The 25,962-nt window shown below is 41.8% G+C and overlaps 1 protein-coding gene and 1 long non-coding RNA gene across 2 annotated transcripts in view; one reads left to right on the forward strand and one right to left on the reverse strand.

Annotated features, from left to right (window-relative positions):
* AKT3 (AKT serine/threonine kinase 3) overlaps positions 1-10,501 on the reverse strand; it is a 281,167-nt gene extending 270,666 nt beyond the window's left edge. Inside the window, exon 1 of the mRNA XM_012751176.3 lies at positions 10,303-10,501. The gene's annotated coding sequence lies outside the window, so the exon portion shown is untranslated. The remainder of the gene's footprint in view (positions 1-10,302) is intronic.
* LOC142862463 (uncharacterized) lies at positions 9,846-15,534 on the forward strand. The gene is made up of 3 exons (XR_012913556.1): positions 9,846-9,993; positions 13,019-13,173; positions 15,116-15,534. It is a non-coding gene; the product is annotated as an uncharacterized LOC142862463 (long non-coding RNA).
* The last annotated feature ends 10,428 nt before the right edge of the window (positions 15,535-25,962 follow it).

Here is a 25,962-nt window from a genome sequence, read left to right on the forward strand (position 1 = left end):
ACTAGGTATCTTGGTGACTACCTCTTTGCAATGAATCTCCCAGGTGTACTTTGAGTTTCTTGTACCTAGATATCTGTATCTCTAGCAAGACCAGGAAAGTCTTCCTCAATTTCCAGCTCTTATATGTTTTTTTTTCTTCACCCTCAGGCATGACTATGATTCTTATATTTGGCCATTTTATATAAAACCATATTTCTTGTAAGATTCATTCCTTCCTCTTAATTCTCTGTTCATTTTTGACTAACTTACTTTGAAAGAGTTGTCTTTAAGCTCTGACATTCTTTCTTCTGCCTGGTCTAGTTTATTCTTAAAACTTTCAACTGTGTTTTGTATTCCCTAAACGAATTTTTTATTTCCAAAAGTTCTATGTTTTTTTTTTTTAATATGTCAACCTCTTTAGTGAATTTTTCATCCATTTCCTGAATTTTTTTTCTGGTTTCAAAGCTTTCCATTTTCTCTTGGATTTCATTGAGCTTCCTTACAATCCATATTTGGAATTCTTTACCTGTCATTTCAGTATTTTCACTTTGGTTGGTATCCATTGCTAGAGAGTTGGTGTTCCCTTTTAGGTGTGTCCTTTTGCTCTGATTTTTCATACTTCTAGAGTGCTTTCACTGATTCCTACTCACCGGGGACAGCTGTCACTTCTTAATTTTTGAATTTTCTTTTATTTAGATGGTGCTTCTTCCTGTCACACACTTATAAAGGACTGTCTGTAGCCTATGTTGGGTAAGAACCTTTGGCTTTGTTAGTGGGTGCTTTGATGGCAATCTGGCATCTGGATGGATGCCTTGGTTATGGGTATCTTTAGTGTGATGGTTTTCTCAGCTGCTAGTAGTTTGTAGGTGGCACCTGTGGTGATCTATATGTGTGGGCAGATTCCCTGTCTCTCTTTGATGAGGGAGGATGGGGATCTTTGAAATCCTTTCTCACCCTCTGGTCTTCTTAACAGTGTGAACTATACTGGCACATCCAGTTTAATCTCTGAGACAGCAGGTGGTGCTTATGGGTAAGACTCAACCACTCTTTGTATGATTCAGTCAGTAAATGCTGTAAAGGACTGTGTAAATTGACTTCCCTGTCAACAAGTGGCACTTGCTGGAAGGAACAAGCTGCAGTGTTATTTTTCTGGGACCTGCGACCAGCTCTAACCCCTCAAGAGAAGGACTCAAATGCCCCAGCTGGTGGGTGGGGCCCTGAAACTTCCAAGTTAGTCCTTATTCTCCCCCACAGCAGAGATGGGTGCGGGAATGAGGCTGGGCAGGGCTGGGTTGAACGAGATTGCCCTCAGGTTCCACAAAAGCTTGCAAGGTAGCCATTTTGGCAGGGGTCAAAACTCTGCTCCCCGGTTCTGGGAAAAGTTGCCAGGGAGGGGCTAAAGTGGCCACACCTAGCCAGAAAGTCCACTTATGGAGGTGGGGCCACTGAGATTCACAATCCAGGTTTCAGGAAAGGGTTTCGCTCTTCTCCCATCTCCCCTGCTCCACATTCTCCCTCTGGTGTCTGCCAGCAGGCAGGAGCTCAAACTAGCTGAGCTCCCCGATGATGGCCATATGAGCTGGGAGCTTCCCCGTCTAGGATCCCACCCTGGGCTGAGAGCATGGCTTTCCTGTGGGTGGAGGGGTGCCCCGTGAATGCCCTGCTGCTGGAACCCACATGGCACTCTCTTTTAAGTTCTACCCATGCCAGCTCCCTCACCTCTCGAGACTAGTTCACAAACCTCGTCTTATGGGCCTCTGAGCAACACGATCAAGTCCTGGGGATAAGGGATCTGGCCTGTGGGCCTGGCCTCAGGTCCCTGCATATCAATCCCTGGCCATGCCAAGGAGAAGAGTGCTGGTCCCCAGTTGCCTATGGGGTGATCAGGCAGGTTTGCTGTCCCTCCGCAGCAGGGTGTGCCCTGTCCTGATGGAGCCAGTGGGCAAGAGGCACCAGGGAGGGCTGATAAGCAGGGAGTTCACAGTCCAAGCACCCCTTAGCCCTCTGCAGGTCTTTAAGAGAAAAGGTTTGAGCCACTGTGTGTGGAAGCCCTGGTGTGGTGTATGCACCAACGGGGGAATGCAGCAGCTCCTCAGAGGCATGGCTCAATTATCTTTCTCAGCAGCCACTGGCAGGGGAGGGGAAAGGGAGGAAAAGAGTCTGGATGGAGGAACACTAGCACTCTGGTTGTCTCCAATCCTCTCTCCAGAAGGCAGCCCACATGGAATACCCAGGCTCAGGAGTCACACAGATCCCCCAGGACCCACTAGCCCCCCCGTAGCTCCTGCAATCTGGGCTGGAGTTGGGAAATGCTTATGTGATATCAAGCAAGAAGAAAACTAAGGGGCTGAAGCCCCCTGGGAAAGACAAAAGCACACAGTGAGTAGAGAAGCAATATGGTTTCTGTCACCTCAGCTCATACCCATGGTGACAGGAAGTAACCCCAAGGGTGCTGGCAGGTTGGTGCTTTGTCCTCAAGAAGCTCCCAGTTCACCTGCAGCAGCAGCTTTGGGCTCATGAGGGTAGAAAGGCTCTCTAGCAGCTCAGGAGCCTGCTGACTGTCAGAGATGTGAGGGAAGGAGAAATAAATGACTCCATCCATCCTTTTTGCTGAACTCCAAGCCTCTCGGGGGGTGTCCTCTGCTGATATCTTGCTGCTTCTTGTTCTGCTCTGCAACTTCTTCCTTTGGAATCTCTTGTAGGTTCTGGCACTTTTCCCTCAGAATTACACCAGATCTATGATTGATTGTTTCTTTTTTTCATCTAAAACTTTTCCTTCTTTCTGAGATGATCTGGTATCTGGTATCTCTGGTCAGCCATCTTGTCTCTCCCTGCCTATCATCAGAATATGAAAGCTGGAGAGATCCTTCATTTTATAGTTGAAGAGACAGAAGCCAAGACAGATGAAGTAACTTGTCCAAGATCACACGGCCACTATATGGCGGAACCAAGACCAGATATCCAAGTATATGCTCTTTCCACTAGCACTGCCTCTTCAGTGTAAAACAAAACACTGAACATCTACACAACCCAAAAATCAATGAATTTTGTTTTATAATAAAATATCTAAAAACTAGTTTTTTAGATAAAAACTTTTTTATCAGTGCTCATATGTTTAAGATTAAGCAATTAAAATGTATGTTAAATCAATAGAACAAAATTTATAATCTTCATCAGGGCCAGTGAACCCAAGCATTATACAGATGGCTTTATCCATTTGCACTTAATTATTATCAAATGCTACCCATAATCATAACTTTCAACATTAAAAATTGCTCCTGGGTCTCTACTGGCTAAAATGATACATTCTTTGAACATCTGTCATAGGTATATTACTCTAGAATTATGATTAGTAAGTTAGAAAAAATGTTGTCTTTTGTATACGAAAACAATACCGTTGACTGTTCTAAACAATAAACCATGTTCTTTGATTTAACGTTTCTCACAGTATCCATGCTCTTGCACCAAGGCATCTATACTTTCCCACTCAAGTCTTCCAGATTACTAAAAACACTAAAACACAAGATAAACTGGAACATATCTATTTCCTAGGGTACAGCAAATTTTACCTCCTTCTACAGCCCTAACTTGTCTAGAAATGTGTTCTATCCAATAAGCCATAACAGACAAAATTTGGTTTATTTTTCAAGCCTACTGCATTAAACATTTCATTGCTGAATAATCTGATTTTTCCCATTCTTAAAAAAAAGTTTCACACAAAATTTTTGACAGATTCAATTTAGGATTTACACAAAGCAGTTACACTAAATGTATCTTCATTCAGAACTGAATACTTGAGAATTTGATTATAATAATTGCATGTGAATGTCATTTTATAATTTACAACATTTCGCATCTTTTCCTTCATTCAATCATGTTATAATTTCATAAAGCAATCTGACAGTGCCTAGAACTCAAGAAATATGGAATAAATGAATGAATGGATGAATGAAGAAATTAAGACGTAGCTTTAGATAACTAATAAAGAATAGGCTAAACAAATAAATATCACAGGCCAACAGAGACCGGTATTAAGCCATCTTAAAAACCAAATTGAATTAAAACATTACAGAAGCACTTATATATAATTAAAATTATAATAAATATTCTTCCCTATTCATTTAAGTATGTTTTCTACAGACTTCCATTAATTGCAAGGACTGGAACACATTAAAATTATCCTTTTCTTCTTGACAGTTTCTGATAATTTTTGTTGAGAAAATCAAGTTTCAACTCCAAACATAACCAAATTTATCATTATGGGAAGAAAAAAGGGAACGAATGTTATATTTTTGTAACACTACTTTTAAGAATTTGTAAAAGATATTTGTTTACTTATAGTAACTAGACATTCAATTTTAAGCAATAATTAAATTTCAAACATCTTTTAAAAATATTGACTCAAATATAGTACATATATTTATTCAGTCAATAAATATGTATTGTCTACTCCGTAACAAGAATTACACTGAGTTACAAGAAGGCAAGTAAAACAAAAGTATTTTTTAAACTCTTTTCCAAACTTAAAATTTGTTATCAAAGAGCTTTGATATATATATCACCTCAATTGACTCTAAAAAACAAATCTGTGTAGTAGGTTTACATTCACAATTTTGAACCTAAAAAAACTGTGATCAACCAATAATGATAACATTATTTCTCCAAAGTTACCATAATAAGTTAGCAACAAGTAATAAGAGTGACTACCTGCTATTCATGGCTTCTATCAGTCTGGTATGCTTTCTATCAAATAACACAATATGAACTCTTAAAAATATGTAATTAACATTTGCAAATAGTTCTGAACACTTTTTCAGTATCAAATTACTTTTCAAACGTCCAATTAAGCAATATCTTTTAAAATAAATTTAAAATAACAAAGTTAAAAAGGTACACGGTAATTCTTTTTTACAAATAAGAAAATCCATAGTTAATAATTTCCTATATGCTAATCTCTAAGTTAAAAAAAGCCAGAACACAATTCAATAATATAACCTTCTCTACAGATAAACTTTGACTGTAATTAATCCTGTGTAGAATGTATTTGCTCCATACCACAAATTTTTTTATATACTCTATATATGCTGGCCAAACTAAATTAATAAAGGAGAACTAAAGTTCAAATACAATAATAGAATGTTACCACTTTGAAATACAAATAATGGTCAAGGGTAACACAATATAATTCCAGGGCATTTTCTGATTTCAAGAAATAGGTGAAACTAATATATACCATAATAAACACATAGGGCTAAATGATACTTTTAAAAGGATTTGAGGGACAGAAAACATACTAAAGTGGAAAGGAAATTCAAGGCAACATACTTTATACTTCAATAATTTCAAAGGCAGCCTCTCCATATTTTAAAAGTAGTTTTCCTGTTAAAAAATACATTACATAGAATAGTGAGCCACATAAACTGTGTGTTTTGGATACTTTTCTCTCTTCACAGTACAATAATACATTTTGTGGGATTTTCAAAAACCCTTTCTATAGATATGTTCACTGAGTTTCAGAATATGGCAAAATACCTGAATAAATAGTGGTGGAATTTCTAACTTTCAGACAAAGTATCAGTTCTTCCAAACTACCAATTCTTAAAAACCAACTTTATAAACTTTAAAACTTATCCACTAAAACAAGAAGCATTTTTCTCCTTTCCCCTATCCCAGTTTATGGCTAACACATCCATTATTAAAAACAAAAATGGAGCTCGTTCTGGGCGATATATTTAATATTCTAATTTGGAACTATTAAGAGATGTGCTTATTGGATTACTCTGTTTTACCGAAACCACTGAACAAGTTATTGACAAATTATCTCCTCCATTTCACATGTAAAGTGTGAGTTGTCTCTATGGAAAAGCATCTATAATAACGTGGAAAGGTTGAAGACTGCTACTAAAAGAATTTCAGTTGCACAATTGGCCACATTTTTCTAATACACATGTAAAAATCCTTCTAAAATCTGTCTGGGGGACCTTCTTAATTATAAAATTCTAAAAATACATACATACACATAAAATACAACAGATATATGGCCCACCAAATGCCAAGAATCAGATTAAACCAAGAGCTAACCAACAGGGATGGAATCCTACAGATTAAATTTTACTCCAGATTAAACTCAGAACTAACCTACAGGTATGGAATCCTACAACAAAGTTCATCCCACTGGTGAATTAGAAAGAGTATAGGACAGACCAAGAAACTTGGGTCTCTGTTCCCAACTCTGACCCACTCAGAGTAATGCTGTATAAGGTTACTTTAATTCTGTGCCTCAGTTTCCTTAGCAATAAAAATAAAAGCATTAGATAAACTCTAAATAGCTTAATAGCTCTTCCAGAGCTATTACTTGATTCTTCAAGTTAAAAATCTACCGAGTATCTACTTCGTAGATAGATGGCACCTCAGGAGACAGTATCATGATAGTACACATAGTTCATGTCCTCAGAAGCTTAATATATAGTTGGGAAGATAAAACATCCAAACAGCAATTCAACTAAGATAAAATTTGGGCTAAGCTCTGTTATTGGCAAAATGTCATCTTCCTTACCCTCCCATACTCCAACCCCCCAAATATAGTCAGAGGCTTTCTTAATATGGGGAGGAAAAAAAGAAAAATTCTGATTTGAAAATCTTCTAGTGTTTTCTTCTAGTAAGTCTTTTTTACTTTCCCCTTGGAATATTTAGAAATGTGAAATATGTGCAGTTGGTGATAGATAAATATGAACAGTATTGAAAAGAAACAGAACTAAAAAGCACATCTACATGTCAAGAAGCATATATTAATTTATCTACCAACTAGTATTTGAAGATTACCTGGCAGAGGAAATGAACTTACATCAAATTTGATGAAAGACTATGATATCACAAATATATAAACATTTGAGAAATTTAATTTGGCATTTGAAACAAATGAAATGAAAAGGAGTGTTAATGGATCAGTCAACACACTTTTTTTTTTTTATTTAACTTGATTCTGTGGAAATTATTGCACTTTATTATCCAAATTTAGCATTGTCCCTGTGAACTCTAGTAATAGGTACAAACAAGTTAGGGAAAACCCTAAAAGTATTGCAGAATTAGGAAAATTAAAATGAAACATATTTTTATGATGTCATAGAAAGTTTTTTCTCATGTGAAAATCACTTTCAAAAGTGTAGCAGGGGTTGTTGTGAAGATTAAGTGAAATAATACATGTAAAGCACATATAACAGTGCCTGGCACATGGCACGTGCTCACCAGGCACTGGTTAACATTAAATCTAGACTGAATCTAGTGCTATCATATGTAAAAGATCATGACAAAATATTTATTAACATCAGGTGATTCAGGGTTAGCTTTCTAAAAAAGTGCATGTTGTGTGAAACCAGGATTTAAAATACTGATGCACATGCTGGAACCTGGAATTAAGAATGGAGCTACTTTAAATGATTTAAATATGTTAACATAAATCTACAAAAATTATATACATAATTATGTACATAATTAATTTATATTAACTTTAAAATGCAAATCAAATTACAAGACTGATTTGGTCAAAATAAAATGAAAACAGTTTGGTTTTCTGTTCTTGCATTTTGTTGCTTGAATTTAAAAAATGATTTTAAATTACTTTTTTAATGTTTTAAACAATCACACTATAAAGACATGCTCCTATCAAATCATGCTAAAAATCCAATTAACCTGTTATTAACAGTAATTGCCTTATCTTCCCAAGGACAAATTCTTGAACTAAAAAGGATAACAACAAAAGAAAGTATAGCATGTTTTCACAAAAATATGCAAAGTTTAAGCAAAGGCTAAAACTTCCACAAAATCAATTTGTAAAATAGGTTCCCCATTTAAAGAAACCCAGAGAATTGGAAATTTCCAATTTTGTATGAATTTTTGTAAGAAATTTTCCTGTGTATTTAAATCAAAAGCCAGAGTTTAAAAAAATCCTAAGTCCCTACTTTCCACAAGACTCTATGCTAAGTATATTTGTTCCCTGATAAGTTTAGTCAACATGTTTATTTAGATTTGCAGTAATTCTGAAAACAAATTCTCTATCGATAGTGATCTTCTAATGAAATGTAAATATTAAAAGTTTTTAACCAAACCTAGACACAATTCACACTCTACTATTTGTTAAATGAAACCTTATTTAAAACATAAAATCACATAAACAAAAGTCCAAAACAGAACTTTAAAGTACTCTGACATCTACCTACAACTTTACAAGTCAATGTCAAGATTATCAAACTAAAAGTTAAAGTAATTTTAAGCTGGAAAACAATTCACTAATCATTATGGAAATGGAACAAAATAAATATGAATAATAGTTTCATAAATTTTTTTGCAGAATTACTTCAGACTAGGTATTTTTTAAATACTATTAAAAAATACTACTGCAAATACACAATACAAACATATAACCAAAAACTAAAACCCTACATTCATCTAAATTCCAACGTTTGTCTCATTCATGTAATATATGTACTCCTTCACTTTAAAATTAGAAGTTCAAGCCAATCAAAAATATTGGGGTCAACCCTAGCAAGAAAAACAAAAAGCGGATCTTCAAGTACAATTGCCTTGGTAAACTTTCAAAGTCAAGATTACATATTGGCAAAACAGGAAAAATTTACAATCCTGATGTATATCTTGCATATGTATTCAGGCACATACTTTGGAAAACCAGTTATTTATTAATAAGTAGATAACTTAATTTAAAAATATATTCATGTTTTAGATAACCACCTCTTGGAATAATCCTATTTATTTATACATATTTTGCAAGTGATATTCAAGTTCTGAAAACTAATCTTCACTTCCTGAACCATTTTTATTACACTCTTCCACCTTTGGCTTTTCCAACCATCTCCTAAAGTGAATATATTACCTAATCTAATGAGTTTCTACCAAAAACTCTGTGGTTATCTAGTGATAACAGTTCCATTAAAAGATATAATATGGCTAGGCTTTACCAAATATGTAACATATGTCTAAACTGATGATTTCAAACAATTGACAATGTATTAATTGCAAAAAGTCCTTATTTTGTCCACAAGATGAACTAAAAACAGAGTGTGAACATTTTGTTGGAACTAAAAATTAATGAATATAGATGCATAGATTTCATCGTTGAATTTCTACTTTGAAACTTTATCAATTGGGCTTTCAACCAAAATACCACAACTGGAGATATGAGTTGGTTTTGTTTTCATAACAACACTATTTTGATGGAAGAAATGTCAGCATCCCAGCTTTGACTTATGGGTAAGCGTTTCCTCGCTTTCAGAAGATAAACAGTAAATAACCGGTATTGGAAAACCCTGGCCCCAAAGAGATTCAGTATCTCTAGCCTAACTGCAGAATCTCGGGAAATCCCAAACAGGGGGTGACCCCGCCTGGGCGGCAGGGTGAACACAGCAGCCAGCTAAGCTTCAACTTGGGGCACCGAGGGCCCCACCAGCATCATGGCTGATGCAGACCGATGCGCAGGAGGAGGTGGCCGAGGAAGAGGCTGGTTTGTTTACTTGCAGCCAGAGCCGCCGCCGCCAGCAGCGACAGCATCACTGGATCAGCCAAACCCAGCATCTTCCGCACATTTCTATTCTTAGCACACAACTCCCAAGCGGATCAAAACCCCACTACTATTAAAAACACAGACAGGCACGTTACCCACCTCCCACGCACACCCCCACCCCACCAGTGCAGTCTTCCCTGCGCGCGGGCGGCGGGCGGGGTGGGGAGGAAGGAGACCCCGGGGACGCCGCGCATCCCCGCCCGCACCCCGCCCGCACCCCGCCCGGCGCGCAGACAGCCCCAGCGCCGGCGCGCGGCAGACGGCCCCCTCCCCCCCACCCAAACACACCGACACCGGCGCTGGCGCGTTATATAACCTCGCCGCCACCCCAGGCCGGGCGGCGCCCCCTCCCCACGCCGCGGCCGGCGCGGAGGGGCGGGGGGAGCGGCGATAGTTGCGCAGAGACGGAGGCGCCGGGCCGGGGCAGCCAGACAGCGACGGTACCGCTAGGCCGGGAACACCCCTCCCCCGGCCCCTGCGCACCGCCGCCCCCGGCCACCCCGGGAAGCAGGGGGTGTCGGTGTCACCCGCGCCGGGCATCCCCCGGCCTCCACACCCACACCCGAAGCCTCCGGTGACCCAGCCCCCGCCCACGCCCCCGGCGCGGTGACAACCCAGAAGCCCCCGCCTCACCCCACCCCGCCGCCACCCCCCGCCCGAGGGAGGCAGGGAGGGAGGACCGGGCCGGGGGCCCGCGGGGAGTGGAGGCGAGGCTGGGAGGGGGACGAGTGGGGGGCGGCGGCTGTTACCTGCAAAGGCGACGGCGGCGGCTGCCCCGCAGCTGCTCGGGCGGCGGCGGAGGATGGAGCTGGGGGGCGGGGGGAGGAGAGGGGGCGACTCGGGGGTCCCCCCTCCCTCCTCCTCCCCTCCTGTCCTCCCCCCACCCCACAGAGCCTCGGGCCCCCTGGAGCCCGGCGCGGCCAGCGGGAGGGCAGGCGAAGGGCTGCAGGGGAGGGAGGGAGGGAGCCGGCCGGGCCCGGCCGCGGAGCTGGAGCGGGAGGCGGCGGCGGCGGCGGCGGCGGCGGCGGCGGGAGGGGAGGGCGGAGGGAGGCGGCGGCGGGGGGAGGAGGAGGCGGAGACTCTACTTGGGAATCGGATATCGGCTACAAATTCAATTCATCACCAGAAAACACCGCTCCGGCGGGAGCCGGGTCACGCCGGCGGGGCGGCGGCTCTGGGCCCCGGGGCGCGCCCGCGCGGGGCGGGGGTCTGCGGCCTCCTCTCGCGGGCCTCGCCGCGCTTGGGGGACCCCCGCCGCCTCCCCGCCCCCGCCTTCCTCCCTCTGGGGGCCGCCGCCGATCCGTCCTCGCCGCCGCCGCCGCGGGGCTTGTTGTTGACTTTGAGGAAAACTCCTGACGTCAGGGGCTGGCTCTCGGCGACTGGCGGGAGCGGCTTCCCCGCGTCCCCGGCCCTGCCCGCCGCCTCTGCTCCCCTCCCTGCCGGGCCTCGTCCTCAGGCTTCCCCGCGCCCCCAAACCCGCGGCGCCCCGCGCCCCCTCTCCTCTCGCGAGAACATCCCCCCAGCCAGCCGGAGCCGGGAGCGGGGGCAGCCGTTCCGGGCGGGAAGTTCTGGGTTTCCCCGCGCCCGCGTGGCCCGCGGCCGGCACCCGAGGCCCGGAGCGGAGGCTCCCCTCCCGGCCGCTTCTCCCGCGCGCCCACCGGCCGGGCCCCACGCCTCTGCCCGCCTCAGCCCCCCGGGGAGGTAGGGCCGGGCGGGAGGGCCAGCACCTGGAAGCCCCCGAGGTGGGCGGTGCCCAGGGAGGAAGGAACCGGAGAGCGTGGGACTGGAGGGGACGGACCCCACCCCCTGCACCTCGGGGACGAGGGTCCAGGGCAGTCCAAAACACGAGCCATTCCCCATCATCCCGGGAGACTGCCGTCAGTCTACACCACCTCTCCGAACAGCCATCCCACGCGGCATGCAGGTTGCGGGGGGATCGTAATGCACTCTTAAAATCACACCCTTTTGGGATATTAGTTTTCAGTGACTTGGAGAAAGCCGTGATTACATTCACGACGAAGACACCGTTTCTTTCTTTTGAAGTTCATGGCTCCTGAGAATATTTGAAATGGAGACAGTTTGCACAATGACCATGTTTTACCACATCACACTCCAGAAAGTTACAAAAGAAGTTTACTTTTTCTGAGACCATTTTGTTGCTTCTGGATACACCAGGCAAACACCAGGATTATTCTGCCACGCGTCTCTAGCCTTGTTGATACATCTGTTATTTTCTCCCAATTGGCTTCTTTCTATGAAAGAGTTCCTGCTGATATGCACTTCATGCCCTGCTTTTCCATGTCCTGACAACTCTCTGTTAGCCATCTTTTATACTATATCCCCCTGATGGTTATGTAGTTTGTTATATGTATACATCTATGTTCACATCTTTTCTCTTATGAAATGCACATCTCTTGGAATTGTGGACAGGAGTAGGAAATGTAATAAGAAAGAGAAGAGGGGTGGTTTTTTCAAAAACTTCAGTTTTCTCCATATGTAGAAGAAACTTGTTTCCTGACCATCCTAGAACAAAAGTTGCATTTTAAAATACACAGTCGGAGAGTAAAGTCCTCCATTGCTTTCTCCTTTCCCCATATTTCCCAGGACACCATGAGCTATAATAAACATAAACTAAACATAGACTGTGTCCTAATTCCATTAAGTGTATCTATGTATTAAATGTATATAATTTATTCCCATAATTATCAGATCTCTAATGGTCACCGTTGGCAAAATTCTTGTTACAGGTTTCTTGCTGTAAATCACAAAAATGGGTCAGATTTTTATTCCATAGTAGCCCAACCCACTTTTTATTTTTAAGAAAATAGTCCCTATGACACCAGGGATGAAGAGTGTCTCAAACTTTTTTGAATACCTTAAGAGTTTCGGTATTTGCAATTACTGAATTACTGGATATCTCCTGCCCGTGAAATTTTTTTTGGTTTTCTATTTTTATATCAACGCATTTAAGAGACCCGAATTTGTCTTGTGAGCCATATTACTTCAAAATATTTCTACTGGTTTCATCAGATGTATTAAATCTTAGATAGATTAGACCAGGAGTCCTCAAACTAGGGCCCCGGGGGCCACATGCCACCAGCCAGGGACATTTATCCAGCCTGAGGGGTGTTTTTGCCTCCACTGCCTGTCCTGCTTAGCAGCCAACTGCTCACAGGCCCACGGTGCACATGTGTGGAATGTGTGCTGCACTCTCCAACGGTTGGAGGGACAGTAAACTGGTCCCGTTTAAAAAGTTTGAGGACCCCTGGATTAGACCCTAAAATTAAGTACTGTAGAAACTAGAATGGATTACATACTCTGGGCATCATGTTTTGGAAAATTGTAAACTTTTATTTCTGCTTTATTTTTGCTTTTCCTCTATAGTAGTTGAATAAATTTCTACAACAAAAGCATGTTAGTTTTTATTACAGAATTATTGTTTAGAACTATTATTTATTTAAGTAGCATTGTTCTTTCTCTTAGACTGTGCCATTAGGAATTTGGAAGAGTCAACCAATTGTGGTATGATGGTACTCCATGCAAAATGTATGATAGATTTCTCCCCTTCACTGTTACAACCTCCCAACAATACAGGGAACAGCCAGCACATTAATCCATAGGTATGTGCCTTCTAAAGTTTGGAAGGAAAGCCCTCATTCTTTATTAAGCCAGATAGTCTTAAAACTAGTATATCTCAGTAGTAGTTATTTATGCATTTTAAGAAAAATGTTCACTCTTCTTTATTACCAATGAGTAAATTACTGAGAGTTATTTCTTAGTTACTTCTGTAATTTCTTGGGAGTTACTTAAACTGGAAGGACATTTAGAATTTTAAAACATCAGATGTCTTAATCTGTTTAGACAGCTATACAAAAATATCATAGACTAGATAGCTTATAAACAACAGAAATTTATCTCTCACAGTTCTGGAAGCTGGAAAGTCCAAGATCAAGGCACAGGCAAATTTGGTGTCCAGTGAGGGTCCAGTTTCCTGGTTCAGAGATGGTACCTTCTCACTGTGTCTTCACGTGTGGAGAGGAGTGAAGGAGCTCTCGTGAGTCTCTTTTATCAGGACACTCATTCCATTCTTGAGGGCTTCACCCCCGTGACTTGATCACCTCCCAAAGGCCCCACTTCCTAAAATACCTTGGGGTTAGGATTTCAACATATGAATTTGGGGGGAATGCAAACATTCAGACTAGAGCATCAGGTAACAAAAATTAAGTTACCATTTCTCTATCTTAATAGAATGAGTGTCTTGTCCTAGGATAGGACATGGAACAAAACAGGCACCAAATAAATATTTGTTGAATAAATTAATGAATGAAAAAATGCACAAATAAATCTGTGAACTATGTGCAGTTTATACATTATTTTCCTCTTGGAATGCAAAATGGTTCATTGAAAAGAACATAAACACTCCCTGGAGACTTGTAGACCTGAGTTCAAATCCCTTCTCAGCATAGTTTGTCTCATCTCAGGCAAGTTAATTTTTCTAAGCCTTAATTTCCTCATTTGTGAAATGTCAATTACAACTACTTCAACAACTTATGCAAATTAAATTTTATGAAATATTAGTACCTAAAACATATTAGCAAGCTAAAATTCCTTTACCATAAATTTTAACGTATTTATATTAATGGAACACTAGATGCTACATAGCTGCTATAAACAAACTCAAAAATCTACATGGGCACAAAACAATAGAAGTAAATTTTCTCGTCTTTGTAAAGTCCTGAATAGCAGGCAAGTTTCTGCTGAGCTTTAATTTATGGGCTCCAGTTTCTTCCATGTAGAGCTCTGACCTGTTCACCATATAGTCACAAAATCAGGTTGGCAAAAAAGGGAAAAGCATGGTGGGTCACTCAAGGAAGGTTTTATGCACATCACTTGCACTTACATTCCACTAGTTAAAACTCTCCCAAGTCATTTAACTATAAGGCAGGCCACCAAAAGGAGTCTGGCTCAGGAAGAAAAAGAGATAGTTTTGATGAGCAGCCAGCCACCTTCTGCCACAGTTGGTTTCTGAAATAACCGTATTAACTCTACAGTTGTAATTAGTGAATATCCTAGATGATTAATAGAGCGATTTATAAAAGAGTAAACTTAAATAGAGGTATAAATAATATACTTATACCTTAAATAGAGGTATAAGTAATATACTATGGACTGAACGTATCCTCCCAAAATTCCTATATCAAAATCCTACCCTCCAGTGTGATGGTATTAGGAGGTGGGACCTTTGGGAAGTAAATAGGGAGGAGGATAGAGCCCTCAGGAATGGGATTAGTGCCTTTATAAGAAGAGCCATGAGAGCTTGCTTCCTCTCTATCTGCTCCCCACCATGGGAGGATACGACAAGAAGATAGACATCGGCAAACCAGGCAGAGGATGGGCCGGCATCTTGGTCTGGGACTTCCCAGCCTCTAGAACTCTGAGAAATGAACGTTTGTTGGTTAAGCCTCCCAGTCTGCAGGTATTTTTGTTATAATAGCCTGAATTAGGACATAGAGTCTGTTGCATTAGTTATCAGTACTAATTGTCTTTTTCTCTTTTTCACAGATGTCTTTCTTAAGGCATAGGCCAGGTGACTGTATAGGAACATATGAGCATACCCAAGGACCAGAAATATCACCAATCTGGTGCCACATGAAACTGGGATACTTAAAGCCCTTGTGGAACCTTCCCTCTTATTTCATGTCAGATTTTTTTCCTGCTATGTTGTTACAGTATGAATGAAAAAATTTTTCATTCATATTCTCTCTCTCTCTCTGACAGCTAAATCTGTTAGCAATTTAAGCAATCTCTGGACATTGCATTTAATATTTCAGGACACTAGGGTCATAGAAAGTTACTGATCACAATTAAATAACTGCTTGTGGGGCATCAAGCTAGAATTCATGTTCTAATTCCAAAGCAACAGGCATACATAATTATTATTCCTGGCTGTGCAGAAGAATCATGGTATGCAATAAAACTAATACATACATATTATAATTCCAGTGTCTCATTTTAGTGTATAATTTTAACTTCCTGAGGTGGTGTGCATTTCAAGTTGTTTCAGAATTTGCTCTATGGGGATTGAACTTTCCAAAATAACAGCTAGCAGTGAAAATAATAACAGTAAATTTCCAACCTTCACCTGGATAATTACTTTAACTCCTTCGTCCATTATCTTATGCACATACAGTCCTGTTCCAGAAAGTCCCCATCCATCTTAGAACAGTTTCTTCTGCTAATGAAAATACTTTCAGAATCAACTAGAAATTTTCAAATCTACACCTCATTTTTTTAACCCTCAATTGTTGATTCTGCACTATTTCATTAAATAATATTCGTTTGCTTTTTATACTAGACAGAAATCCAGTCTCAGAATTTTTCTGTTGACTAGACAGAACTATGACCGTTTTAAGTTGCAAACACTATCTTGATTCAGTACTTAGATTTTAATCAAAGCTCTGAATTTGGTTTAGGATTCAAACCTTCTTTAGGCTGAAGGGGAGAAAGCAGGCAGGCTCAGCTGCCATCTTCCTTGTCTCTTCCAATCCACAATTCAGTCTCTGGGTGAAGGACAAAACAGTTCTTACCCAGCTGGTACCATGTCAGCCAGCTTTGCACTCTCTCCGCCTAGCGCAAGAACCAGCTACATGATTGGCAAGGCCCAGTGCATAATGAAAATGCCAGGCCCCTTGTTGGAGAAGAATTAAGAATTTCAAAACTATGAGATTAGGGCATTAAACCAAGTACAAGACCCTGTACACTGTACAGGTCACATGCCCATGTGCCTTCGGGCACGTGCTTCAGGCTAGCTGTCCAGGGCCTCTTTGGAGAGTTGCTCCTCAGTTACTCCAACTGCAACCCCTGGGACGTGGGTGCCGCACCTTCTCGTTCAGCCGGCTACTCCTGATCACCTTCAGCTGCTGTTTCCTCAGCCCTGCCGGAGTCTCCCTGTTGGAGTCCTCTCACTCTCTGGCAGAAGGTCTCCTAGGCGGAACTCCAGATGGCCCCAAGCCAGTTCTCTCTCCCCCAGGGGACTTTATCTGGGCCACAGGAAGCATTCAAACATCCTTTGCCTGGCAAACCATTCTGCCCCTCTTGGTTCTGCCATGGAAGTAATCGGCAGGCTATTGCCCAGTTTTCTCAATAGGAGTCAGAACCCAGTCCACAGAACTGAGACCTGCCTCCCCCGCCCTCACACCGCAGGGAACACATTCCAAGCTCTCCACATGATCCCGAAGCCCCTGGCACAGCAAACGCAGCATCCTCGGCTCCTCCCTATTGGAGGTGGCCAGCACAATTCTCCCTTTCACCAATCTCCTCTATCGCCTGTTTTCTCCACTATTTTAGATTTTTTAAGTGGATAACAGAATTTGAGTCATAGACTACATTTTGAACTATTTCTTTTTTGTTTGTTTTTGTTTTTTTGTTTTGTTTTGTTTTGTTGTTTCTTTTTTATTTTGGCATATTATAGGGGTACAGATTTTAAGGTTTCAATAAATGCCCTTTCCCCTCCTCCCCCCACAAGTCTGAGTCTCCAGCATGACCATCCCCCAGATGGTGCACATCTCACTCATTACGTATGTATATACCTGTCCCCCTCCCCCTCCCACCTGCCCAACACCCTATTACTGTTACCCTATTACTGTAGTACCTATGTGTCCACTTAGGTGCTGCTCAGTTAATACCAGTTTGTTGGTGAGTATATGTGGTGCTTGTTTTTCCATTCTAGCGACCTGACTTGAAATTTCATATTTTTAGATTTTGAGATCTCATTTGAAACTTCAATTTTAAATTCCTATTAAAAAAATGTATTCTGTCTGTGGCATAACATTTATCTCTGTCTCTTATTTAGATGTGTGCTTACATGTGTAAAAAATTATCAGTTATTACCAAATAAAATATATTTAGGTTAACAGGTGTTCGAAGCACAAAATTAATTAAAATAGTATCTTCTCTACATTTGTTTGTATTTCTGTTTGACAAGTGTGTTCCAACAAATTGCCTTTTTCATACATTGTTACCTACATTAATAGTAAATATTTTTAGAGACTCTTCCCCTTGGTTAATTTCTCAAAATATTTTCTCAAAAAATTTAAAGTTGAATACTTGAGAATTTTATCTCTGTAGATCTTATGATGTAGATGCCACAAAATCAAGAATAAAAAGTTAGAAGAACAATTTGTATGAGAGTCAGTGATTTGGATGGATGAAGGTTATGTTGAGCCATGAAAACCACTAGATATAAGCATGAGCCATGAATCAGATGGATTTCTTTTTAAACAATGTTAAACTGCCTTGATTTTCCTTTAATGTGTGTGATTACCAAAGAGGAGTTGCCTTCCTCAGTTCTACCTCAAGGTATTAAAAACTGAGAAAATGCTTGGACTTTGGTGTCTAGTTTAAACTCCTTAACTTTTTCTTGCTCCATTCAAAGGGATCATTGAGTATACAATGTTCAAAGAATAACAATTTGCTGAATACACACGTCATATTATATCATTAGGTCTCTTTTGACCCCTCATCCTCTGATAAGTTACTTCTTTATAGCTATCTTATTCTCCCAAATATCTGAGAAAGTCCTTGAGTTATATGAAATCTCATTTATGAACAGAAGCTTATTCAGATAGTCCATTAGGGAAAACTTACAAAGAGTGAGAAAAAGGGCAAAGTCTCCAACTTTTGTTACTCTTTATGCACTTTTTCCTTAATGATAAGTTATCATAACCTCCTTTTCTTAAATCTCCAGTCAGGATTTCATACAACTTATTTGCATATTTACCTAGTCCCATTGTCTTCCCTGATAAAATGTTTTAAACCTCAGATCATACAGTTCACAATTTAACATTCACTTCAACTTGATTCCATAAACATTTGTTGATTCTATACAGATAAGGTCTAGAGCTAGATATAAGTTCAACATGGTGCCTACTTTTAAGATGCCCATCCATCTAAACCAACATAAACAACCAACTGTAATATAAATAAGTGCTACAATAGGAATATGTATAAAAGGATATGAGAACACACATGGGGAGCAACTAATAGTGGAGTGAAGGCTGAGTCAGGTCAGCCTACAGAGAGGTGAATGACATTTTAGCTGAGTGTCAAAATGAGATCAGAAAGAAGTGGATCAGACGGGGGAGGAGGACATTCTAGACAGTGAAAAAAAGCACCAAAAAAAGCAAGAGAGTAACATCAGGGAGTCAGAGAAAAGAAAATGGGTTCAGGGAAGGTTTCAGTGACATAAAGACATTTGAGTTAGACTTGAGGAATAATTGTGAGAGGACAGAAGGTTCTATATGAGTGCAGGAACAATGGAGAGGAAAAAGAAGGATACATCTCCAGAATAATTCATGGTGTAGAATCAACAGGAATGAGTGATCAGATGGTGGACAGAGGGGTGGTGTGCAGGAGAAGGAATGAAGGATGATGCCCAGAATGCTTCCCTGCCGGCACTGGGAGGAGGTGCGGAGTGCCGTGTGTGCATATGTGTGTGAGTGTGTGAGCATGCACGCACTGTGGTTGTTATGGCTTATTTTGGAGCAGAGGGTTGTCAAGAGGCAGGATTATAAAGAGAAAAGAAGGTGAGCTATTTTGGACAGATTAAAATGCAAGTATACCTGTGAGACTTGCAGGTAGATACAGTAATAAACGCAATAGCTAACACGATTGAGTTCTCGCTCTGTGCCAAGCACTGGGTATGAGAGGCATTTGGGGATATGGAAAAAAGGAGATCCGAACAAAAGACTTGGTCTGAAGCTCCAGGTCCACATCAGAGCATGGGCTACGTGGCTCTAAGCGGCAGTGTGATGTAAGAGCCGAACCTTGGGAAGCACCACCACTTGAGAGCAGAAGGACATGAAGGAAAAAATAGCCAAATGGGTAAAAAGAAAAATAAAATAAGTTACAAAAGCCAAGGTAGGAGAGAATTTCGAAGAGGGGGGCAGTGTTTGGCAGTGTGAATGCTGCACAGAGGTAAAATAAAAGATAAAATCTGGTAAGTGCCTACTGGATTTTATAATTGGGAAGTAATTGATTACGTTGATTGAAGTCATTTCATGGTGTAATGGGGTTCAAAGCTTCATTGAATTGAGTTAAAGAGAAAATGGCAAACTGAAGAAGAGGGGACAGGGGAGAGATGACAGGGAGAAAATGGTATTTATTGAAACCTCCTAGGAGCCAAGTTCTATAGGGGCACTTTGCCTAAATGCGACTGGACACTACAGTATTTTGAAATATTAACTGTTGTTCTCTGGTTTCCTAGTCTCCTTAGCGCTTACTAGCCGTTCAGTGAGCTAGAAGAGCCTTGCCTCGGGAGTGACATGACAGAGCAGAAATATATGGGAAGGAGTTGTCTCCTGGCCTTTTAGTTCCAAAAGCCCAGCCCTCAGTGGGAAATAGAAATGACTCTAGGGCTTGAAACAGTGGACTAGGGAGAAGGTGGTGATGCTGTCAGAGCACAGTTTCACGGCCACTTGTACACCACCTCCACCGGAAAAGACCCTCAGGCTAGCAGAAGGGGGGACGGGAATCAATGGGAAGGGAAGGGTCAGTCCTATAACCTCCCCCATGGGGCCACCGTGAATGGGAAGGTGAGTCAACAACCTGACAGGCTTCAGGATTCCAAAAGAAGAGGAAAACTGTGCTTCCTTCCCTTGTGATAGCCTGGATGGAAGGAAGACCCAAGGTAGACTTGTCCCTGTGGTTAACGGAGACAGTCAGCTCCTCAGAGCTTCCCCGGGGACCTGGGCAGCAACACAATAAATAATTCCTGTGTGACTAGGATTTCTGAGTTTGCACAGGGCTTCGGGCAGACGTCTGAGATTCCCGTGCTCTACGATGGTGCAGGATCAGCACTGCCGGGGACTGAGGGACAGATCAGCAGTAACTCTCAAGGACTAACAGCCGAGAGGCCTTCGAGATGACCGACATCTCAGAGGGTGGCGGTGTGCACAGACAACCAAAAGCAACAGCCATTCTCCGTCCAGATGAATTGCTACCATGTAGGCCACTGTCTTCCCTCCAGAGCTGCATCAGAATCCCTGGCGGAAAGGAGGTTTCCAACCACCCAGAAAAATGGAGGCTCAAAAGAGAGATGAAGTTGAATTCAAGAAATAATGTTGCATTTCCTACACTCCTGAATTTGGGAAATGAGTTATAGCCAGAAGGGTATCCAGGGTGATGAGACTTTTTTTTTAATTAAGAATTAGAGACCCTAGACAATATAAACAGGGAGAGGGAAAGAGCCAGTTGAGAAAGAGAGCTTGAAAATGAAGGAAAAAGTGGATTACTTACTGAGGAATGATTCTAAAGGACAAAGGACAATAAACACAAAAGGGATAAACCTTGAAAGGGAGGTGGGTACCACGGCAAGATAAGAGTGAATGTGCAAAGGCATGTGCATAGGTAGAAAAGGGTTTGTGGACAGCTGGGAGAAGTTTGACAGCTTTCATGCTTCATGGCATGAAGGAGGGAGGCCACATGGCAATGCTTGTTGGATATAGGTCGACTGAAGACTGAATCCTAATGCCTTACATTTCAGCTCCTTTAACGTAATATAGTGTATGTCTTGCATTTGTGTTCCTTCAACATAGCAGTGGATGCTGCAGTCACTGCCCAGGACTGCAACCCCCTCTTTTCAAGATGGAAGCAGCCATTTCCCTATCTGCTGTGACTGTTGGGGACCGACACCACCTAAGTGCCCCTTCTAGGAATTGCCCTCTACTGAGAGAGCCCCTCTACAACAGATCATGCCTCCTTCCCAGGGACTGTACCATCTGGGCGTGTAAGGTCCAGCCCCCTCGCTTCATTTCAGGAGGAGTCTGCAGGCCCATTTATGCCCCTCACTGTGGCCCTCTGTCCCAGCCCCCACCCCCACAGCCAGCAGGGGACCAGCCGAGGTCTTGGTTGTGACTGTGCTGCACTTTCTCCCTGCCCAATCCTGCCTCCTTCGCTCCTGCACGGGTATTTATCCTGGGAGCCCTCCCCACAGACTTTCTGCAGCCCAACCTCCATCTTAGACAGTCTGTCTCACTGGGAATTCAGCTTGAGAAAACACATCGACCTTATGAGAGCACAAGTCCCTTGGAAGCATGGTCACTGCTATAGGAAGGAATGCTAGCAGGCCTTGGGAAAACCCACATTTAGGCAATGAACAGCTCTGTGGTGGGACAACTTCCTTTCTTCCTGCCCTCTGTTTCCTTGTGGATTAAAGTTAGGCTCCTGACCTCCCCTGTCCCTTACTCCCTCCTCCCCAGAGACTTATCAGACGAGGGAGTCCGGGGTGGGGAGCACTGGGCATTTAGCAAAGTCTGGGCTCCTCCTGTTTGGAAGACAAGTTGACCCAAATGCTCCCCTATACCAAAATGGTCTTCCCTGTGGCGTGGGTTGTGGTTTTCTGATTCAAGTGTTAGCAAGCTCACTTGTCTGCAGGCCTAGTGCACATTCTCCAATCCAGCTCAACAAATGTAAAGCTGATGTTTTCTTTTGGATTGCATTTCTCAACCGGGATCTACATTTATATGGGGGAGAGAGAGGAGGTATTTTACTCTCTGAAACATTTACCCCTGTAAGGTTTGGAAAGGGGGAAAAACACTATTTAGTGTTTGGGTGGCTCTTTAGAATGAGAAATGGCAAGTAAAAAGTGACAAGGAATGTGAAAAATAAACATGATGTGGAATGTAAGATACAGAAAAATATGGTAGTTTCAACATTTAGAAAATGTCCATGTCCTCTATGCAAAGTGGTTCCTGCCTGAGAAGGAGTACATCACAAATGGTTCTACCCAGACTCCTAGTCATTAGATTTAAATCATTGTTCCTTTATTCTCCAAATTTTTGGCTTAATTCAAAAGATTCATAAAGAACCAAGAGTGTTGGCTCTGTTACAAAGAAAATCTGCATCAGCTTTTTGCTAAAATCAGTTTTACCATTGGCTTAATTACATTTTATTACCAAGAGATGAGTATGCTAAATGAATCCACATATCAAAACATCTATTATAGGTTTGCAGAACTGATGGTGAAGATGACACTATTTTTATTAATGCCTATTTTAAAATTACCTTAATTTGACCTCATTGTACCCCTCAATTACCCTTTGAGATAATTTTTCAGGTTCAGTCCCAAGTTAAGGATGGCTCTGAAATGTTTCTGCAGCAGGAAGTTAGGTAAGGTTTGGTTTGGTTTTGAGAATAAACAAGATTAAGAAACATTTACATTTTAGACCAGCAGTGTACTTTGGGTGTCACCTTTTACAGATATCGCATGTAATATAATGCTAATTCTGATACTAATTTTTACTACTCCACAAACTAACCAGAAGTAACAAGTTTTCAAGAGCTAGAAAACATGTATTTGGCTTTTCTCATCTGTTTGGGTCAATGTTAGAATTTTTAAGGCTCCATTAGGTATTGATGAAATGAATCCATAAATCATTTGTTGCTTGCCAGTTATATTGCTGATCAATAATGCTATTATTAGTGTCCTCTAAAGCATGCAGATTTTATACAAATATAGAAGCTATGCAACTGTAATTTTCCAACTTGTATAGTAAGATCGTGGAGTGCAGGAAAGAGGAGGCTTCAACTTCTCCACCCTGCTGTAATATTCCCTGGCATATCTGAGCTGAAGGATGTATGAGATAACAGGACGGCTCTGCTCTCAGAGGTGATGATGGGTTTGTGCTGAGCTATCGACACTCATACCTGGGCCTCTTGTGATCAATGACACTCAATTTGGAGACGGCTGACTGGGGTTAATGGTGCAATCTGTGGCTTTGGAACAGAGTTCTTCTCTATGTGAAACTAATTGGCCCATATGGGGTTTAAACTGGTAACAGTGTCCTCATTTGTCAACCCATCTATTCAGCGTTTGAATCTGGTTGTGTTTGAGGACTGCCCCAGATTCAATCAATGTCTTTTCAAATCATAATATCGTAACTCCAGAAACAGGAAGAGGTGATTTTTTTTAAGTATACAAGTTATTTGTCAACTCAAATCACTGTAATAAAATCATTATAAGTTAAATAATAATTTATTCTGTTGCCAATTATTCTTAAATGAATATCCCTGGGCTTTGGAAACAACAGGAGGCAAGTCTGTTTCCCATTAAGTGTCTTACTGTGAATTCCAGATTTACCTTCGAAATGGTCAAGACATGCCTTCAGACGCCCGCTCCTGACTGCCTGATGACCCCCTAGACGGTTGCTACCCGAAGTACCCTCAGCCCTTTCCCATAGCGCCACATTCACGGCGAGGACTGGGTTCTTCCCCTCACTTGATCTTTCTTTGTTTCCATGTTCACCAAAAGCCTTTCCTTAATTCTGACCCCAGAGTATTTTTTAAATCCATTTACCAATGACATGGTTAATGTCCTGACTTTGAAAACAAAACAAAACACTATTTGCCACAAAATAGAGGCCCATCCTTCAATTCAGACCCCCAGGACACATCTCAACAATACAATGTATTCACAATCAAAGCTTCTTTTTAGATCAACTCACCTATTCTCTCTCAATGTTCTTCATGAGTAACCTGATGCTTTTCTTCAATTCAGTTGATACTTGAATATCTAACTAATAACATGTAAAAATAAGCCCCAAACCATCAGTTAAGTCTGCTGTGAACCCTCCTGCACTGTCGGTAGGAATGCAAATTAGTGCAACCACTATGGAGAACAGTATGGAGGTTCCTTAAAAAAAACTAAAAATAGGCTGGGTGCGGTGGCTCACGCCTGTAATCCTAGCTCTCTGGGAGGCCGGGTCGCTTGGATTGTTTGAGCTCAGGAGTACGAGACCAGCCTGAGCAAGAGTGAGACCCCATGTCTACTAAAAATAGAAAGAGCTCAAGGTCAGGAGTTCAAAACCAGCCTGAGCAAGAGCGAGACCCCATCTCTACTATAAATAGAAAGAAATTAATTGGCCAACTGATATAGATATAAAAAATTAGCCGGGCATGGTGGCACATGCCTGTAGTCCCAGCTACTCGGGAGGCTGAGGCAGAAGGATCGCTCGAGCCCAGGAGTTTGAGGTTGCTGTGAGCTAGGACGCCACGGCACTCACTCTAGCCTGGACAACAAAGCGAGACTCTGTCAAAAAAAAAAAAAAAAAAAAATAGAAAGAAATTACTTGGGCAGCTAAAAATATATAGAAAAAAAATCGGCCAGGCATGGTGGCGCATGCCTATAGTCCCAGCTACTCGGGAGGCTGAGGCAGAAGGATTGCTTGAGCCCAGGAGTTTCAGATTGATATGAACGATGCTGATGCCTGTCTGCCCAGATGCTCCGAATGGCTGTAGGGGTGCTCTGGCCGTTCCTGGTGCCTGGTGCTGCAGGCTCAGCAGCTCTCCCTCTGTGCACACACAGTTAAGTCTGCTGTGATAGAGCCCACAACATACTGGAAATGAAAAGGTGACCTAAGAAGCCTAGAGGAGATGGGCTATGATGGGCCAGGATGGCATGCTGACAACATTTATAGCCAATGGAAAAGCATTTTCTGTACCTAAAAAGCTATTTTTTTATTCCTGCCAGAAGGATTTTCAAAGTGAGTGATCTTTGGGCAGTTACAAAACTAGGGAGCATTTCCCACAAAGAGTAACAAAGGCCCAAGCATAAGAAAGTGATGGAGGTGTAGACCACTAGGAGTGTGGGACATTAGAAGAGCATTAGCAGAACCTGGACACAAAGAAAAAAGTTACACAGACTGGACTCTAAAAAATGATTTTATTTTAGCCCCACTGGCTAAGTGTTTTCACCAACTCCTTAGTGAAAATAAGTTGGAATTTAACATCAAAACTCTACTGTTTGCAATTTATTGTAATATTTATTTTGCTTAAGTATAATTCTAATTCTTTTGTTGTCTTCATAAACTTTTAATTAAAAGGACTGCCTTCAATAACTATATGTATAGGATATATGCTACCTTATTATGGCAATCAACATTCTAACTCCTGGAAGAGATGAAATCAGCTGAACTGCTGTGATACTTAATTTTATGTGTCAGCTTGACTGGGCTAAGGGATGCCCAGATATCTAGTAAACATTACTAGACATTACTAGATATCTGGGTGTGAGGATGTGAGGATGTTTCTGGAAGAGATTAGCATTTGAACCAGTAGACTGAGTAAGGCAGATGGTCTTTCCCAATGAGGGTGGGTGTCGCCCGGTCCACTGAAGGCCTGAATAGAATAAAAAGGTGGAGGAAAGGAGGAATCTCTCACTCTCCGCCTGACTGATATACGGGAACTGCCCTTGACACTCATGGTTGTCAGGCTTTTGGACTAGGACTAGAATCTACACTATCAGCTCCTCATTCTCAGGCCTTCCAACTATAACACTGGCTTTCCTGGGTCTCCAGCTGGCAGGGCAAATTGTGGGATGTCTAGGTCTCCATAACTGTGCAGGTTAACACCTT

This window comes from Microcebus murinus, chromosome 19, assembly GCF_040939455.1.
Source record: "Microcebus murinus isolate Inina chromosome 19, M.murinus_Inina_mat1.0, whole genome shotgun sequence".
Classification (NCBI taxonomy): domain Eukaryota; kingdom Metazoa; phylum Chordata; class Mammalia; order Primates; family Cheirogaleidae; genus Microcebus; species Microcebus murinus.